Source organism: Pipra filicauda, unplaced genomic scaffold (genome assembly GCF_003945595.2).
Source record: "Pipra filicauda isolate LSUMZ 115617 unplaced genomic scaffold, ASM394559v2 scaffold59_size3379749_pilon, whole genome shotgun sequence".
NCBI classification, from domain to species: domain Eukaryota; kingdom Metazoa; phylum Chordata; class Aves; order Passeriformes; family Pipridae; genus Pipra; species Pipra filicauda.
The window spans coordinates 3066743-3087012 of NW_024104753.1; the positions used below are offsets into that span (position 1 = coordinate 3066743).

Sequence of the window (20270 nt, forward strand, 5' to 3'; positions counted from 1 at the left end):
TCAAATGTCTGCTTTCAAAGAGGAACATAATTGTGTTTATATAAATGAGGTAGAAATGGTCAGAGCAGACTTTGGGAAAAGTCAAGAAAGAAACCGCTTTTTTTCTTGCTTTAAATTCATTACTTAGAATGTAATAAAAACAATAGTATTTTTCTGTAGTTTATGTATTTATGTATGACAAAATCTGTTGTATGTCCACGTTTAAACATCCATTAAAAGAATTCTGTAAAGTACTATGTTAACACATAATGACAACTGATTTCAACCATAGGAAAAAAGCCTCCTGTAAAATGCTAATAACTAAAGTACATTTACACAATGTCTATATATTATTTAAAGGTAATATACTGCTGTTGCACAGGCAGATGTCTGCACTACATCATCAACCCTTTATCTCTGCTTTGCTTGCAAGTTATTTTTCTCCTTTTTCAGAGACCAACATTTCTGTGTCTTACATATGTAACTTCGGGGATTTGCTTTAAAAGTTATATGTGACATTAATAAATCTCTGTCTTCAAGCAGTTGATATTTTCTTAGTAGCACTCTTTCTCAATAGCTTCTCTTTCAGATGTTAATCTTAAATTGAAAATTAAAGATTAAGGATATTTCAGAAATTGGTGAGAATTCTGAATGATATTTTGTTGAGTGCAACATGATTTGACTTGATCAGAGGCCGTGATATTTTTGGTGCTTTCAGGAATGCATAAATTATTGAAAGAAAACAAAACATAAGGAAATGCTGGCCACTAAAACTCAGAAAGGTAAGAAAATTCACAAGTGTGACAGCTCAAGTAAAAAACTTTTAATTCCCTTGCAGGTGACTGAAGAACTGATTTTCTGGTCTTACCTTGTCACAGTTGCTGCAGTAATTGCTATGTCTAGGTTAAATGACTAAGGGTGTCTGATAAAATGATGATTTGTAGTTCAGCTCTGGAGTTATTGAAGCTTTTGGGAACTAAAAGGCAAGATTTTTACAGAGTGAATCCACCCATTTCTAATTCCACCATTCTCAAGAATAAAAGTGGTTGTGTTTAAGCACTGGAGAATAAAAATAGTTAGATTTAAGTACCAGAGAAAAATACCATTAATAATAGTGGTTATGTTTAAGCACTGGAGAATAAAAATAGTTAGATTTAAGTACCAGAGAAAAATACCATTAATAATTTAAATAGTTGTTGCTTAAAAGTGAAAAAATAGGAGTAAGCACTTTACCAGCAGAATACAGTTTCTGGACTGCAGGAGGTGACATGTTGACCACAACTCTTGGCTTTCCTCTTCAGTGCTAAAAAACCTACATTTGAAGACCTGCAAGAAGATGGATATTTCATAAAATGCACAGCATGAGAAGAAGCATTCTTAAAAAAAACCCAAACAAACCAACAGGTAAGGGTGGTGTATTTTAATACAGCTGTCTTCTTGACAATTAAGGGATTGGAGAGAATAATAGACAATTTATTAACTCTATTTCATTCAGATCTCCCTGACACTGTAGTTTCACTGTGACTAATGTGTTAGAACAAAACAACAAATGGATGAATTAGTCTGAATTTGATTTTTAGTCTTTTAGAGGGCTTCTGTTCTGCCTATTTTCTCCAGTTAAGACATTTAAAAGGAAGAAAAAGAAACACAATTCTGGGAATGACCAACTTAATTGAAGGGAACCTAGAACAGTAATTCATGTAAAATAGTTGTAAAGAAGGACTTAAACTCACAGACAATGGACTAAGTCATTAATAGGTCTATGCCCCACGTCATAAGACATTTTAGATTGATAACAGTGCATGGTAATTACTTATTAATCATAGGGAGATATTTTATGTAAGAGCTCTTCAGATAAAAATCAGTCATTCAACCAGATTAAAGACTTGTGTACTGAAGACCTATTCTCTATGGTTAATGATTTTGATTTTCCTGTCTGTCTATTGTTTAAAAAAAAAATGAACTTAGGGAATCCAACAACTGAGTTGGATTTAACGTTTGCAAATTTTCCTTTGCAGACTTTTTTCAAGTTTTGCTGTCTGCAGTTATTCACTTTCTTGGTCTTTAAATCAGTTGCTCTAGATCCCATGTGAGATTTAGATAAATGGAATTAAAATAGAATGGTGTAATTTTCAGTGCATGGGTGGGAGACACAGATCCTGGCTCCTTTGGGATTTCAGTCCCTGATGTAGTTTCAGTTATGCAAATAACTGGTGTAGCTGTGACTGACATTAATGACAAGTGCACAAGACTCATGTAGGTTGGTTGGATTTATTCTATCCTGTTGTGGCACTGTAAGTAGTACCTGAGTGATGGGATTTGCTGACTGTCCATGCTGTGTTGGCTTTGGAGCACAGCTAGGAAGGTGTAATGGATGAGAGATACTGAGAACACCCTGCTGGCATGCTGAAAATTCGTTGGACTCATTCTGTTACTGCCCTTCAGGTTTTTGGGTTGCATGGGTACCTGTGGCTACTCGAGGTACCCCATCTCCTCTCCTCCAGGTCTCTGGAGCCCTGTGCTTAGCATCCTCCTCCTAAAACACAGAGGGAAGGTGCTCAGCTCCATGTGTAGCTGAGCTGGTGACAGGGTCACCCTGGGAAATACTGTGTCCACCTGGGGTACCAGGTCCTTGGCAGTCAGACTGAGATGTGTGTCTGGAGACTGGAGAAAAGGGGAATAACAGTGACAAGACAAAACATTCCTCAAGAGACTGCTGGGTTTAGGCAGGGATGTCCTTGGCCCTCTGAAAAGTTTGGAGGCAAATCCCATTAGTTTGTGATTATTTGCTTTCAAAGAGTCTGATGTGTGTGTGTGACATTGCCATTTCTAAACTGAGTCGTTTGCTACACATGGTCTGATATTCAGGAGCTCAAGAAGGGGAAAAAATGGTGGAAAGCAGAAATGAGCTCACAGAATTCAGGAAAGGCTTCGTAGTGTTGTTCTTGATTTTAGGTTTCCTTGCTGAGAGATAAAGTTGCTTTCTAGGTTAGGTGCCACAGGGCTGCGTGGGAGCTCTGCTTGGCAAACTCCAGCAGTGCAGGTGGGGACAAAAGATACTCCGTTTTTCAACAATAGGAGTATATTTTGGCTTTTTCTGTGGAGAGAGTGTTAAAAATGCATTGCTTGTCTTCTCTATATTTTTATATATATATTTATACCTACATATATTTATAAATTTTGTTATCTGTTTATACATACCATGCACATTTTGTCTGCTGAGTGGGGAAAAAAATGAAGTGTAAGATAGCTCTGTCTGCCAGAGGCACCAGTCCTACCGTGGTCGCTTGGCAGCACACGTGCATTGTCCTGCTGCAGCGAGGAGCAGCCAGAGCAGATGTGCCCCTGGGTCCTTCCTGACTGTTTATCAGAAACTGGTTCACAAGTGTTCAGCAAAATAGATAATTTGAAAGGCATACACATCCTGTGATAAAGTAACATTTCTGAAATGCCAGAAATTGTTTAAATTGCTGTTTCTGAGAAGAATAACATTTTCTTTCTAGCACCGAAAGGGTGATTTAAACATTTTCTGTCCAGATAAGAAAACATCATTAATTGTGAATAAAACCGGGATGTGCACGATATCCACTTCTGCTGTTTGTGTGCAAATGCCATCTTTGAATAATGGCTCCTATAAGGGCTGCTGAAAATTTTTTCCTTAACAGTGTTTGTTCACATTGTATACCCAGGCTTAGTTGATATTTCTCCTCTCTTCCAAGATTTTCTATATTTGTACTCATATTTGATGGCACTAGGTGAAAATGTAGGTGCTATATATTCTTTTCCTATTTATTCCAATGCAAAATTTGGACAGCCTTAAAGGAAAAAGGCTTTGTTTCTTTAATGGGCAGAAATGCAGATTTCAGCCAGAGTCTGAAAGTCAAGTTGAATTTTGTGCCGTGAATAACATCACTAATAACAGAGATCTGGCAGGTCAGATTCTGCCCTGATTTACACATCTGTTCAACTCAGTTATCATCAGATTTAATGTGATGGCAGGTACAGGTAAGTGGGTAGGTTTCTGGTTCTGTAATTGGAACTTGGTTAAAAATTCTGTTTATGTGGTAAAAAGCTCCTCTGCTGTTTCCCAGAGCCGTTTGTGACTCTACAGCACTGAGAACAACAAAATTTGTGAAAAATGCTGTTTTTATTACTGGTAATACCATGCTGGGACTGTGGGTGAGGAGCAGCTTGCAGAGAGAAGAATTTTCTCCTCTCAATGAGAGGAAGTCTGACTGGCCCTAAGCTCCTGAGGAATTTATGTATCTGCTTAAAACTTCTGAATCTCTTCTAATTCTCAAGGATGCTGTGCCCTGTCTCTGCCAATCTGTTGTAGGCACTGTGTCTTTGTACCATGGGACTGTGTTGTATTGTGTGGCAACTACATATTGTCTGTCTTGGAGGTCATTTTCCTTTTTTTTTTTTTTTTTTTGGTCATCTTGAGGTTCTGGAAGCCTTACAATATTTTCTCTCTATGCCTGTTAACTTTTCAACTGGAATAAAAGGCATCTAGCTGAAACTTTTTGGCACCTATAGTTAGACAAAATGGATTTGGTGGTACATTATGGCACTTAGGCTTTTAATATTTGGTATTCTTCATGAACATATACATAAGCAGCTTTTGGCTTATAAAGAAGAGGCAAAGTCATTAGTTTTCAAAATTAAAGAGGACTGGCACTGCTGGCCAGTCTTCCTGTGGGAGACACGATGCTGTAAAAACCTTGCAACCTGAAATCATCCTGATAAATAGGGCATGTGAGAGTCATCTCACCAAACCTTTTGTGTCCAATATTCATACAAAGGGAGCTGTGGAGATTATGCTCCAAGTGGCTCTTCAGTGATGGCTGCCTTGAATCCCAGGGTGTGTTTTACCTGCCAGATTGGCTCAGAAAACTGTGACCTACTGCACTGTATTGTGTGCCTGAGTTACCTGCTGCTGAGTCCACCCTGGTTCCACCAACTAGGGAAATGTTCAGGGCTTCCTGCAGCACCCACCACAAGGCTCCAAGTGCAGGCGAAGGCTAAATTGCACAGAAAGAAACCTTTTAAGACACTAACTTGCTAATATTGACCACCAACAAAGCCCTTCCTTTTATCTTTTTGTCTAAATTACTTCCCTGTATAGATTGTCAGGACACATGGCTCTGAAAGAAGTGATTGTGCTGTTTGAGTAACAGATATGCTGTAAGTTTTCAAATTAGAACTGTGTTTTGTAAAAGGGCATTTGATTCTATTAACTGTCATTTCTTGGAGCGAAAATAACTGGCACCAGAGCATACCACTAAATTTGCTGGAGCTACAGAAAGAAGTTCAAATGTAAAATGAAAAGGTTGAATTGATCCTTGTACCATGAAGCTGTAAGAGGTGGCTAAGCAGGATCAAATGTCTCTCTCCTGCTGAGGTGCTGGACTTACGTTAACCTCTCTGCAATTTGGAAGGGAATCAAGACTACTCCCATTCATGCCTGGCTGCAGCACTTCTGTACGTGCCATCTTGTACTGTATAAATCTATCTTTGTAATATTACAAAAATGAAGTTAAGGTTCATGTGCTGCTTTCTGTACTTCAGTGAAGATTCAGTGTGCAAAAAGTGAATAATGAGAAAGAAACGCTACAGAGCTTTGCAGCTTCTCATACGCAGGCGCCCTACAGAATATTGTGGTGTGGGAGAATCAGCGGTGCTTGATTAAGCTCATTGGGCTCCCTGAGCCCCTGAGCTGGGACAGAATGGAGAGGGTGGAATAATGCTGTGAGCAGAGCTATCCTCTGCTGGTTTGTTACCCCTGCACTGCAGGGCATGTTAGATCAACTTTTGGGCTCAGAAGTATCAGCTTAGTGCTGCTGAACTATCAGTCCTTTGTGCTTTCGACGAACACAATATGATTTGGGCATTTTTTTGAGTTACCTGTTTCTTTCACAGAATAATGAGAAGCAAAAATGTCTGTACTTGATAATCTTAGAGGTCTTTTCCTACATAAACAATTCCACGGTTCTATAAAAAGACCCTATTAATAAATATGAAAATGATCGCACAGAGGCCTAAAAAAGAAAAGTGTAAGTTACAAAGTGAGGCCCAGGAAGGCAAAGTGATGGGTTAGTATTTTCCACCTGATCAAGTTGGAAATTACATGAAAATCCTCACCCTACAAAAAAAACCAAACCCAAAACCCCAGCAAGTTCAGGAGCCTAGAAAGCAGCAAGGTTCAGGACAATCATCTCCAGCTTTCAACTGGGTGGAGCATCTGAAATCTAATAATTGTTGTAGCTTTTCTATGAAAGATGCTTTTTTTCAGAAAAACAAAGTTTTATCCTCCATTTTTAGCTTTCTTTTGTCAAATCCAGGTTGCGTTAGAAGAGCAGCTGACTGGGAACAAAGGAAGAAGATTAAAAAGGGCTACCAGTGAGTAACTTTTTTCAAGGAAAAAGGGGCTTTATTTTTGGATGTGCTTCCCTGCCTGTGAAAGAGACAAAGAAAACGGAAACAGTAGATAAAAGTGAAAAGAATGGTAATGTTGACAATAATGGGTCTGTACTCACCTTCAGGCCATTTGTGGGATAATCTGTCCATGTGGAAATTTTGTGGTTATTTTTCTGAGGGGAAGGGACTTAGGTCTGTGCTGTGTGGTTTCCATTGCCATGCCTATATCAACGAGTTAAACAGGGCTAGAGAAGAGATTTGAGAACTGGCACATGATCAGCTGTAATATTTAAATACTTGCATGCTGCATGGCAGGGTTGGGACCAGCCAACTCCCAGTCGATGTAAATGGGTGATTTGGGGAATTGTGTGAATGCCGAGGGACAGCTCCCCACAGCAGGATGGATGAGAACTACACTGAGCTGTGTGCCCTCAGGGACAGAGAACAGGCCTGTTTGATTTAGTGCTGTGTACAAAACTTTTACGTTTGGGTCTGTGTGGTGTGAGATGAGTTAGAAAGGAAGAAGATACTGTTATAGCACAGTCTGACCTAATTTTCCAGGTTATTAGGAAATGGAGTCGCGAGATTGCCAGGAGTAGTTGTCTGTAGCACAGAAATGGATCTGAGGGACTTAATTGTGTCTTAGACTGTCAAGGTGCTTTTCTGAGGCATCTGTTAACCTGTCTTCCTCCTGGAAGCCAGAACTGATGGCCTCCTCCCTGTCCCCAGGCTTTTGCACAAGCTGCTTAGACCCCTCTACCCCAGGACTGTACTGTGGCTGCCAGGATCTGCATGTAGTTTTTTAATTCTTCAGAGGAAAATGTTAGGGGAAAAAAGAAGTTCACAAATAGATCATGTCCTTATTCGAATAGTCTTGCTTTTTCTTTAAAAGATAAACCAAGATGAATTCAAATAAAGTTGCAAAATACAGTGAATGCTACTTTCTAGCTGATCTCCTGGGAGGAGCCCGTTGCATTAGGATGACTGCCTTTCCTCTTTCCTCATTAAGATTCTTCATTTCCCTCATCACACTGGCACATTCTCTAGCAGAGGTCAGGTTCATTGAAGAGGTCATGATCATTTTCTGCTACAGTGCTATTTTCTTTTCCATCATGGAATCTTCCAGCGTGGCAAAAGCAGGCTGAAAATAGACCCTTTCTGCCCTGCAAAAGCATGTTCACATTCTCCTGTCCTTGTTCAAAACGTCTAGTGCTTTGTCTCATCCTTCTGTCAGTTCCTGAGTTCTCCCCTCTGCCTCTATAGCTTGCTACTGATAATCTGCCTCTGCCCTGACTGCATTTTTGGGTCTCTCTTTTACCACCTTTCTCCTCTTCGAGAAGACAAAAAGTCCATGTCCTCTAGATCCAGCCATCTCCTGCAGGGATTGTTGAAACACTGAAAATGGTCATCCTTGGAATGATTTTTTTGGGGGAACTCTGTGTTAAAATTTATTGATAAGAATTCTGCAAAGTTTTGGCTGAAATATCTGCTTGTGTCCATAAATGAGCATTCTAAATGTATAATGAGAATATACATTTTAATCTGCTTAAAAGGTTATTATGACCTACTGTTCCCAGTATATAAAAGAATTAAGTCTTCAGAGTCTGTTCCTTTGTTATTTGGTTTTCTACCCACCAGTGCACTTTCAGTGCCATTGTAAAGAAGGTCTAAAATAAAATAAAATTCATTGGAATACTGACCTGAAAAGGACCTTCGTTCCAGTGAATATGTTATCTGATCCCCTCACAGGTGATTTTTAGTATTTCTGAGTTTACTTAAGTGAAAACCTGCAAAAAGCAATAGCAAAATCATATACCACAACCCTTATTATGGAAGGCTTGAAAAATATGTTATTACTCTGATTCTCCATTTCTGTGGCTCTTGTGAAGGTTGTTCTTGTGGAAGTTGCCAGGCTGAGATTTGGGATGGTGAAAATCTTAGTACTGCAGTACAGCATTCCTTTTCATACTGCTTAGCAAAGGGCTGTTTGACCTTCTGGGGTCATCTTTGTGGTTGAGGAGTTAATTGTCACTGGCTATGCCCATTGAAAACTAAGATTGTGAACTTCTGAACAATCCCATGTGTGCTTAGTAACTGAGGGGGTCTGAACTCAGCATCTCAAAACAGGGTCTGGTCCTGTGTTGAACTAAAGGCAGTCAGAGATGTGTGGATACTTGTGTGGATCCAGCATGCAGATTAAAATTGTACTAAGGAGTCAGGACCCACCCTGTATAGTTTTTTGGTGGTTTCTCTTCAGGCTGGCTGTGGTCTGAGTGCCAGTTCGTGCCTGGGGTGTGCTCCCCATTTAGTTTTGTTGTCAGGGGTTCAAACCTCGTGCTCTCCAAAGCAAGACAGAGTTCTGTGGGCAGGGGCCGTCAGGAGGTTTGTTTCAAGTGTCTATCCCTCATCCAAATTAAATGCTAATACAGTTTCATCTTCTAATTCCACTTTGTGCCATGCTAATCTCTCTGAGAAGCTGTGGAAAATCAGTTCTGTAAGACATGAAGATATTTCACAAATCAATATCTTGATTGCAGGAAAGAATAACTGCTGTGGAAGTGTGTTCAGTTTTGTCTAGGCTGTAGATAGCACATGTCCGGACAGGGTATCTTTCAACTTCTCTTGAAAGTGATGAAATGTAGGCTTCTGTGTTAGCCAGTTATATAGAAAAAAGAGTTTAACGCTGTTTATTGACCCCATGCAGCCAGGCTGAGCAGGCCCTTCCTCTACCGTCTGGATCTGGAGGTCTCAGGGTTTTCACTTAGGACTTGTTTTTCCTTCCATTCATGCAAACATTGCTCAGGAGACAGTATTTTATCCTCGTCATACTAACTTGGATGCAAAGTGACTTCCCACTCGTTGCCCCCTGCCTCCTGAGCTCTGCAAGGTGCCAGCTGTGACAATGCCGTAGCGGGCACCCCTGCGAGATCAATTTGGCTCACAGCTGTGCTTATTGTCAGTAGTAATTATAAGGGTTAATGTGATTAGTTTCACTTGCAGTATTAGTAAGTATCTGTTGTTGTTGCCCTTGGCAATAAATTTCCTTGTATAAGTTCTTTGGTGTGCTGTTTTATGGCCCCAATTGCAATCATGGTAGGTAAGGGAGCAGCTGCATGAGGAAAGTTGGAAATAGAGGCAAGGGGGTGGATAAAAGCTCTTTTATATCAAGTAAAATACATAGTGACTGCTCACACTAAGAGTAAGAAAGAAGCCCCACAGATAAGAGTTTTACCTTTTGATATTTTTTTTTTCCAGCTCAAGACTGTGGAAAAATAAGGTTTATTTCACTCAAATTAATTACTGACTAGTGGTACCATCTGGGTAATACCAAAACTCAGATAAGAATGTATTTGCTGTTGATACTTTCCATCTCATTCAGGCACTGATGGCAAAAGCAGAGTCTTCTGCACAGTAATCCAGAGTGTATTTAAGTCTGCTTCCTTTGTCATTTTAAAAGGAATAGGCAAGAGGTGGTAGGTGAAATGTCTTTTTCCCTCTCGCTTTTATGAACTGAGCAGAAAAGGGAGATGAGTTGAAGTCAAATGTGAGAAGTGTTTTCAACCCTAATTTACCATCTGAGAATGATAAGGTTTGAGCACAACAAATAATGTGAGAGAATGGGCAATTTAAATGAGTGTTTTCATACGGGGGGAGACACACAAAATTAAAAAGACTCAGTTTGTTCTGCTGTAGCTTAACAGGGATGTGTGGAGTCTCTCAGATATCTGAGATTTTTAGGGATTAGCATTGCTCCTGGAAAAGGGATTTGTACCATTGAATGCCACTTGCCATATTTCTGTTTAGCACAAAATATCCCAGAGCTTATTAAATATGATATGGTTTTTATTTTTACCAGAACTTCGTGTGTAGTATGTGCCCATCTGCCTCTTTTCCTTTCTGCTTTTGGTCTCCTTCCTTCTACTCCCTCTCTTCAAGTGTTTGGCTCCCTCCAGTATGTTTTTTCAGCCTTTTACCAGTGCCCTCATCTTTGCACCGAGTATCCACGTTTCTCTCAAGCTGCTGAAATTGATTTAAAGCTGAAAAGATAAGACAAATGGACAAGAAATATTTTCAAATTGCAACTAAAGATAAGGAGGGAAACCCCCCTTCCTAAGATAATGGGGGTTTTGGAGCACTAACAAAATGGAAATATGTATTTAGCTCTTGATATGGACATTCTGCAGTAAGGGCATGTATGAAAAGTGGATTTTGTTTTTACTGGCACAAAGTCTTTTAAAATAAAGATAAGTGAAGTCCAGTCTATAAAATTTAAGCTTCCATCCATTAGAGTGCATGTAATTTCTATCAGGGTGCCATTTGATGTAGTATGGAAATGAGAAGTGTGTTAGGCTTACCTACAGATTTTGGGTTCAACTGTTGTGAGCACAGAGAGTTGTTTTTAATGCATGTGTCTGCATGCAGAAATTGAAGGTACCCATAGTGTCTTAGGCACTTTTAAATACCCATCCCTGAACAGAGATTTTATTGGAAAGCTTATAAATAGAAACTCTGTGAGAAGAGCAGAGAGAAGGACTTGATGTCCTCTCGTCTTTTTTTCCCAATCCTATTTTTTAAATTTTGTGATTATGTTCTGTTAAGCTGTCACGGAGCAGTGAATTATTACGTGCAATTTAGCATGCTCAAGTTGCCCTCACAGCCATCCTGGTGCATATGAATAGCTATCAATAGCTTCTTTTAATTTTCGAGCTAAGCAAGCAGCAGAGACAAAAGGACCTTGCGGCTGCTTCAACTCAAGTGCCGGTAATGGCTCTCTCGGGCAGCGTGGAGCAGAGGTGGGGGAATTGTGGCTGGATCCCTCCCTTATCCAGCAGCAAGACTTATGTGCTCATCTCTTGTTTTGGCAGCTGGAGGAGCTGCCATGGCAGGGCTGGCCCCAGCAGGCAGGGACACAATGCTGCAGGTTTCTCTTGGCAGGATGGAATTCATTTATCTTTAAACTTCAGCTCATCTTTCTGGGAGTTGGCGCACTTCCCCAAGAGCGGGAATGGTAAAGCAATGTTTTCAGTCCCAGCTTGACTGTACTTTAAGCTTTCTACAAAGCAAGGTTTCCCAAGGCCTCACATCATGTGTCTCCCCTCCACTCTCCTTTTCTTTTATTTTCAGGAAAATACCATATCTTTTCAAAAGAATAACCTCCTGCCTGTGTGTCTGCAGCCAAAGCATTGTAGTAAAGAGAAACTGTAGCACAGCCAGGAGTGTCATTGGCTCCTAAAGGTGTTTTAGTCATAACCAAATGAAAGAAGAAAATAATATCCTCCCGGGTTTGCTGCATTGCAATGAGAAAAAAGATGGTTTCTGCATTGTATTTGAGTGGCTGCACGTCAGTCAAGGCCAGTGGCTTCAGTGTCTTGCTCTGCCAGATACAAGCACAGGACATACATATTGCTCCTTTGAAATGTTTGATAGAAAACTTAGGTAAAACTATATGCTTCATCCTTTTTTTCCCCTTAAGTAAAGGTTATTTCTCAATGCATAGACTTTTTAACAGTTTCTTTACAACCAAGTACTCGAAGTTATGCTTCTTTTTAGGAGAATGCTGAGTTGTGTAGCTTTAAATGAATTTATGCAGAGCTTTCATTTTTGTGTTTTCATTAGGTAACTCTTTTTTTCTAAATTTTATTTACTTGGAATTCATCCAACTGTGTGCATTCAAATGTAAATTTAAATGTAATTTAATCCTAAAATTGAATTAATTAAATAGAAGTAATTTTTTAAAAATGACAGTTATTTTTTGCTTAAACTAAGTCAACAAAGGAAGTTCACTAAAGCTCGTGAATAAAATGTTTCTTTAAAGCTGTTTTCGCAGATAAGTTCCCACTCAGATTTTGAAATATAATAGAAAGGTGCTTTGACAGATAATTACACATCTAAAATAAAAATAATCTTAAAATTTGACTGAAATTCCAAAGGAAAGATTTTGTAAACAGGAGAAACTAGTTACCACTAGTTGAAAAAAAGAAAAGGTATCTTAACATTTGTTTCATTGTAAAGAATAAAACCAGTCTATACAGGTATTAATATATTATGGAACACTGTAAAGTGTGTAGTGGTTGAGTTGACATAAAACAGATATTTGCCTTGTAGTTTTACTTGTAATCAGAAAGCAGCACCTTTATTTCTTTGTAAGTTGTTTTGTTAATAAGTGTTTTAGCCTTGCTTAATACATTTAGACCTTTCCGTCAACTGCCATAAAATGTCAAGTTTAATTTTAGCAACTTTTTTTCTTAAAAAAAGTTTGACTGAAAATATTTGTGCTTTGATTATTTGTTTTCATACTTTTAATGAAAACAGAAGGAAGAAGAAATAGAGTAATTGAGTAGCACACAGCTAATTTCAGTACTAGGTTACTTCTTAGTTTCTTTGCAGAAGTTGGGCTGATGATCACCAGAAGAATAAAAATGAATTTCCAATGAACTTTTTTAAGAAATTCTGTTGGAACAGAGAAGAAAGCAAATGTTGAAATGCACATTAGAACTTGATTGAGATTTAAAATAATAAGATACAATAAACAAAAATTTTTTCAGCTGTAGATTTGTGCTACTTACGTTTGGTAAAGTTGTTTTACCAAACTGTTGACTGAGCTCATACTGTGCTTTGAGTGCATTCTGGATGAAGCAGCTCAGTTTTTGAGGTCTTTGGGGTCTTGGTACTGAGGTTCTGTGCTTGATCCTGCCAGTGCACAGGGACATGTACTCCACTTATCATTTTACATATGTAGAAGTCTTAGTTATAAGGATGTTACTTAGTCATGTCGGAGTCAAGACACTTCCCAGCTTTCTCACATGTAGAAAAGGATATGGTAGTCATGCAGAATAACTGTTTAGCTCAATGGTGTGAAGCTTTGTCAGAGCCCTTGAATTGGATGTGAGCATAAAAAGTTAATAGAATATATAACCTATAGGGTTATTGGATTTTAGTGAGTTGTTGTGCTCGGGGGACTCATGGCAGAGACACTTTTGCCATGGTTGCTACAGAAAAACTCCACAGCCCTCCAAAAGGGTAGTAGCTAAATATCAAGAGACATTTCAAGGATGCCTGATGCTATCAATTTGAGCATGAAGTGATTAATGCAGCTTGATGAACTCATTAAATTGAGAGATGCGCCAGGCTGAAGTTTACACTATTGATCCAGTTTCAGTCCTGGTAAGGAGATATATGGGGGAAATATAATTGTGTTATTATTGCTCGTCGTAAAGCCGTGTGCAAAGTGAACAGAAGATGATCTCTTAAACTTTAGGATTATATAAACTATATAAAGCACTTCAAAGGTAGGTTTATGCTTAAAAGCAGGGCAGATGTTTTATAATGAAAGCAAATTCTACAGCACAAATAATTACATTGTAAGTCACAGTTGGGATTGTTTCCTTTATACCTTGTGTAAACGATTCCAAACTTCCATAGAAGACATAAACAGTAAAAGAGGAACTGTTGTTCTGTTGCAAATTGCAGGTGCCATGAGACATAATGAAACTCAAAAAGAAGTATTGAATTTAAACCTTTTTCCTTTTCACCTGACCCACAGCAGCTGGCTACCACCTGAAGTGACATTTCTTCTCATTGTCTGCCAACGATTGGCCTCACTGTGGAGCAGCAGTGGTGACTAGAAAAGGTCAGTCCTTTCCTTTCCCTGAAACAGTGTCATTTTTCCCCTGCACAGGGCCTTGGGAAGCCCAGCTGGGATGTGCACTCCTGGGAGATTTGACTCCCTTCTGTGCAGCCATCACAGAAATAGTCAAACTAATGAAACATGGAGGGATTTCAATATTTCCAGATGGCTGAGTCCTTTGCAGTTTATCCTGTTGTAACTGTATGTACTTCAATTATTTCTCAGCCATTTGTATGCAAAGCTTAGCATTTCTGGTTAACATTTGATTTCCAGTGAAGGAATCAAAGGAAGCGCCTGCTACAAGAAAATACTTCCAGTGGGGCCTAAAAATATTGCCATGAAAATTTCCTTGCTCAAAATACAGTATGCTTTTCTGGCACTTTCCAGTGATTATGAAGCTAATGAAAATGGAAGCTGTTACATCCATCTGTCAAGAATATTACTCGCTTTGGAAGGAGAGCGTTGAGAATTGCATTTTTCTGTCATAACCTTAGGAGCAATAAAGGAAGCTTGGCAGTGGGCAACTTCAGCTGTGTCAGGGCACGTAGTGTGGAGCAAGAGGTGTTACAGGAAAGGGGTGAAATCTGTTTTCCTCTGGGTTTCATTGTCGCTGCCATAAGACACAGGAGTGGGTACTGATGTCCTGGTTTATCATGTAGATTTGGGCTGTTAACTTCTGTGCTTTCCTAAACGAATGCCACAGTTTGCTGACTGCTATCACTGTTCGCAAGTTGAGGCTTGTAAAGTCGGACGTTCGAAGTCATATATTCTAGATATTACCAATGTCTCAGGCAAGTGCCTTGTTATATTGCTACAATTTGCCTTTTGTTGTAAAACTTCTCATTCTCCCATGCCAGGGGAGAATTCGCTCCCTGTATCCAGTCCCTTCATGTTTCATGCCTTGACTTTGACTGCTTTGTTGCCACGGCAACTCTGCAGCATCCTTCTGTTGCACTATTGCTATTCCTATAACTAAGAAGTACATCAAATAAATTAAACTTGTCAATCACATCTAAAAAAAGATATTGAAGATGTTTTCTGTCTGTTCCCAGTATCATAGCAGGCACAACCAAAGCACTTGTTCTGGACTGCAATCCCTGCCTTGTTTTCTTGGTCCTCATTACTTACAACAGATGCACTGAACCTGGTGGGAAATCATTGTTGGCTGGAAACAGTGACTTCTCTGGATACTAAAAATGCTGTCACTCTTACACTCTTTACTGGCAAAAATGTCCTTTTTTATTTTTTTTGTTTATTCCTAGTAATGGAAGTAAATATATTAACTGGTTTTCAGTCTTTACTGCTTAAACTGTCTTGTAAAAAGGGTTTTTTCCTGATGTGTCTGGGCCCTAAGTTGATAACCAGGTATAGAACAAGACTTCTCGGTTGCTTGCAAGTTGTGCTCTATCTACTTCCTGCAAACATTAATTTTATTTTGTAAGGTGTCTGTCAAAACCTGTAAACACTATTTCAGCCTGGCAGTCCATAGAAAAGAAAAAGAACAATTATCCTTTCAGGCAGCTGTCTGGAAATAGCTGGTCAGTGAATGTGGCTGACATATCATGGTTAAATATTGGGACATTTTGGATATAGCAGGAAATGACAAAAATAGGAAACTTGTTATTTGTCCAAAACACTGTTGCAGATAATCACTTGTCTCCATTTTATAGATACTTAATTTGCTCAATGAAGCATTTATTTGACTTTTGTAATACTCTATAAAATAAGGAAAATAAAACAAAATTGTTTTCCACGTGCCATTCTTTAGCTAAAAATAATATAGCTTTAGAAAAACGTAATCTACTGCAAATTATATTTACCATTATAAACCTGGTAGCTGGAGGCTTTTGTTGTATTGTTTGTAATTCCCAATCTGAGGCTGTGCTGAACATGATGTAATTTACTAGAAGTTCATGTAACACACGGGAGGGGATACAAGGAATTCCAATATTCCCATCAATGGTAAATTGGTCTGAAACAGTATTATTTGTTTCCATTTTCTTCAGAGGAAGAATAACAACCCTTAAACAGATTTTTCCCTCATGAAAGCAAAGTCTATTGGCTTCCAAAGTTAGATAAATGTGTTTCTGGTATGATTTCAAAAGAAAAAAAAAGGGAGGATTTAAAAATTCAATAGAAGTCAAAGGCTATTTTTTTTTTCAGAGTAACATTGCCTCTTTTTTTGCAATGATTATGAGTTACTGCTGCTTCCTGTGCATTCAGCTGTTCAGGTGAATGTGTTACAAATGTATTGAAAAAAACTTTAGAATTAATTTTTTGACTGTAAGGATTTTGCAAGTGATTATCTTTTTAAATTCAGCCACTGGTCTGAATCATCTCTTGCCTTACAGATCATAAAACTTCCCAGATTTAAAGAGCTTATTGATAAGGAAGAGTGGAAATGCCAGCACTGGTTAATATTCCATTTTCTGTTTTGTTAACTACTGCAAGAAAGCAGGTGGGTGGAATATATTTTCTGGACATTAAAACATAGTGTCTTCTCCACTAGGGACAATTACAACTATCAATATACATCCTGAGTAATCCGTTTATATAAGAGAATGACTCTTTAATAGGTAATGAGGATTTTCCTTTTATAGGCTGGGCAGAGCAGTGAAGTCAGCTCTGGCAGTTATTAAAGCAGCAGGAGTGCAGCAATCCTCACAGATGTTAGATTTCTCCCCTGCAGAGAACTTTTTCTTCATTTTATCCTGCCACTGGGGTTTGGTTTTGTACGTGGGCTCAGTAAACCTTCCTCTAAGAGCAAATCTCCATTGACTGGAAGACACCAACTAGGCTCTTCCATGGTTCAGGATGGATTTGTAAGTGAAGGCAGGGCGAAGTCTGAACTAATATTTTGAAGTGTTATGAATCTAAGATGGCAGCAAAGTTTGTTCCTCTCGCACCACAAAGTACAACTTCAAGCACAGATTTTGATGTACTCGATTTGATCGCTCCTATTCCGAACAAACCCGGCAGACCCATGTTAACTGTGAAGTGCTAAATGTAGAACAGACACCAGTCTATAACCTTCCCCTCCTCGGGGAATTGAAGAATGTCTTTTGTCTTTTGGGCATTGAAATTCTCAAATAAAATGCTGCATTAATATCAGCCTGCGACAATGAAAAATATTCCTGCTGATCTCTAGAGTCTCTGCAAACCCTGGAGCAGGGATTATGCTCTCTATTCAATGCCACTGACAGTTAATTCTAAAATAAGCTATTTTCTTTTATCAAAGGAGGTGATAAGAAATACAATAAGCTGTGATATAGCCACTACCATAATAAGGAATCATACTCCTAGAACCTTTCTTTAAACCAAAGTGTTATAAAAATCTTCTTCCCCCTAGACTAAACAAACAGTTAACGAATTCTGTGAAATAAGTGACAGCTCTGCAAGCTGTTGTGGTTCTCCTGGGAAAAGGAATTCATGTTATCTGTAGCTCAGAGCACATTTAAAAATGATTCAAGGCAAGGAATGGAAAAGTATGGAAAGAAGTTTCAGGACAGGTTATACCAGAGCACCTCCATTCTCCCCAATGTAACCAGTATATCAGCAACAGCAAAATGTAGAAGTTTCCCAGTTCAGCATTGGTTAAATATAGAGGGTATAAAAGAAACACTGCATTTTTTTCCTGTTATCTCTCTTGTTTGTTTCTTTTTTATGGGAAAGGAATTGCTTTTGTGGGGGGGAATTTGGAGAATACTTATGAACCTCAGACTGATTGTGAGATGTTATGGCATAAAGGATGCTGACGATCGCAGTAGGGGGTCTCTCACACAGAATGAAACAGCATTTAACTCCCAGAATAGTAAGGGATGTGTTGTAGAAGATATTTGTCCTACCCTAGGAGGTGTTTGAGAAGCTGAGGCAATCTCTGATATAAAAGTAATTTTAATACTATGTTGGTATTATTGCAGCTTTGTCCTGCTTTTTTGTGAATTCATATTTTTTAGAAAATGCATTAAGTTTATCTTGCAATAAGGCTGAACCATAGAAATCTATCAAACTGTAAAAGAACCACTCCCATATATGTGTGATCCATTAAACTGTGACGCTGACTCATTCATGTGGCACTTCAAATAATTCACGAATGTGCAAAAGCCGCCCCTATAATATATAACTTAGTAAATTAAATAGTGGAAGGTTGCAGGCACATGCACAAGGACGAAGTTGTTTAAAGGTACTGTTGAATAGTCCTCTTGATCCCTGACATGGCTTTGGCTTCACCTCCCCAGATAATTCCTGATTATATTTTGAGATTTAATGGGAGCATCCCCAATGGGCAGATGGGGCTGGAACGGTGCTGGAGGTTTACTGATTTCTGTGTGGACCATTCCAGAGGATTTAGCTCTCAGTGACAGAGAACAGCTTAGAGTGTTTTTAATTTGTTGGTACAGATGTAGCCGAAGAGTAACCGGGGACTGCTGTGGGAACCTTACATTGCCAAGTGTTTTTTCTGGAAGAAGCATCTTCCAGTGAGCAGTGCTAGTCAGGTGAGTCTTCCACACACAGCAAGGTCCTGGAGAAAATGTCAGAGTCCAAAAAGCTGTTGAGGGAACATTAAAAAATGAGATGATGAAAGCTGTGATTTTACAACAAAATTGCTTTTACTGATGTTCAATCACAAGTCAGGTTGATGCACTCTTTTACCACAGGCTAATCTGGATCAAGTTCTTTAGCTGTATAGTTACCTAAAAAACCCCCATGTTTTCGCATGGTTTTGTCCATTTTTAGAAACGAGTTCAAATAGAACCTTTTTTAAGGTATCAGTTTGTTTGTTTTCTTTTTTTTTTTCTTTTTGCATATTCTTAAAAAATACCTTTAGCTATTGTGTGCCTGTAAATACACAACCATTATGGCAGAAGTTCTCTCTGCATCCCCTGTGTTTCACAGTCATGGTCCCTGACCATTGTGAGAAAGAAACCATTTTTTCCTGGGAAATTCTGTAATTAAGCTCTCAGTCTGTTCATGCTTTTTTTTTTTTATATCATGCATTGCTAGAACTGCTCAGGAATTATTATTTTCTGTGCAACTTATTTTTTCAAAAATACTTGAATTACTGAAACCAGACCTTTTCTTGGGAAAGTTCCACTGATGGTGAGAAAAAAAATATCAAAAAAGATACCTCTGGATAAGATTTTGCAGTTAAAAAGAAAACAGGCAGAAGAAAAAGACCCTCCTCAAAGTAACTTGCAATCTGACACCTAAAGCATGTGATGTAGGAAAATGGCATGGTAAGGACATGAACCAGGTCGCACACAGTAACATACAAATATCCTTTTGCTTGTAAAGGAATAATATTTTTGGGAGGTCTCTGTTTCATCTGAGTGGTGATAGGAAAGTTTCTGAATTTTCAACAGGTTTCTTGAAATGACAAATAAGTTTTTTTAATGCTTTAATCATTGCACAAGTCTGTTAAAGGCACTGTAGCTTAACGATCGATCTCTGGAGGGGCTGTAAAGTACTTTTAAAATCAGATTTAGACTAGAAAATTGTTGCATTGGTGCAAACTCATACTTTTCACAGGCAAGAAAGCAGTCTTGCTATTGAAGTAAAAACTAATAGCCACTTCTGTATTACCTTGAGGTACTTTTAATGTGCCTGACATCTCTCAGTAGAGGTGAGACTGTGCTCCTTTGTACTTATCCTACGAACATCATTAGTTCTAATGGGTGCTGTAAAGGTGTTTGGGTTTGATTAAAATAGGTGCAGGTGATAATCAGCTGCAATACCAGGGTGGAATATTTAGGCTAATATGTTTACCATGCATAGGACTCGAGAGTCCTCCTTAGAATGTCTTCCCTCTTGTGGTGTGTGTTAACCCAAAATATGGCAATGTTATCTGGGGAGATGCTGAAGACACAGGACCCAGTGTAAGTAGGCAATTCTGTGACCTTGATAGCTTTCAAAGGGACTCTAACCATGACTAAAATAACTGGCAGGAACTATGAAGCACAAGCAACTGCTGATGCCTTGTATGTTCATGCCTTGTACTCCAATTTCCCCTTCAGGTAAATCACAGTCAATCATACACTGACTTATATTCTCTGTTTAGGGTGGCACAGGTGACCTGTTGTGAAAATACCGAGAATGGGCTGCATTAGAGGAAAATGGCTTAAAGACAAAATTATTTTGTTTGGCCTATTAGAGGAATTATTTTATGTTTGCTGGAGCTCACTAACTGTGCTCTATGGCAGGTGCCTCGTGTCTGCTACTGTAGGGATTTGCTGTAAGGATTTGGGAG

General features: G+C 38.8%; 1 long non-coding RNA gene across 1 annotated transcript; it reads left to right on the forward strand.

The window, feature by feature from the left end:
• The first annotated feature begins 584 nt into the window (after positions 1-584).
• On the forward strand, positions 585-16475 carry LOC113984486. Its single transcript, XR_003539524.2, has 4 exons — positions 585-761; positions 1281-1383; positions 13940-14026; positions 16375-16475. It is a non-coding gene; the product is annotated as an uncharacterized LOC113984486 (long non-coding RNA).
• Positions 16476-20270: the final 3795 nt, after the last annotated feature.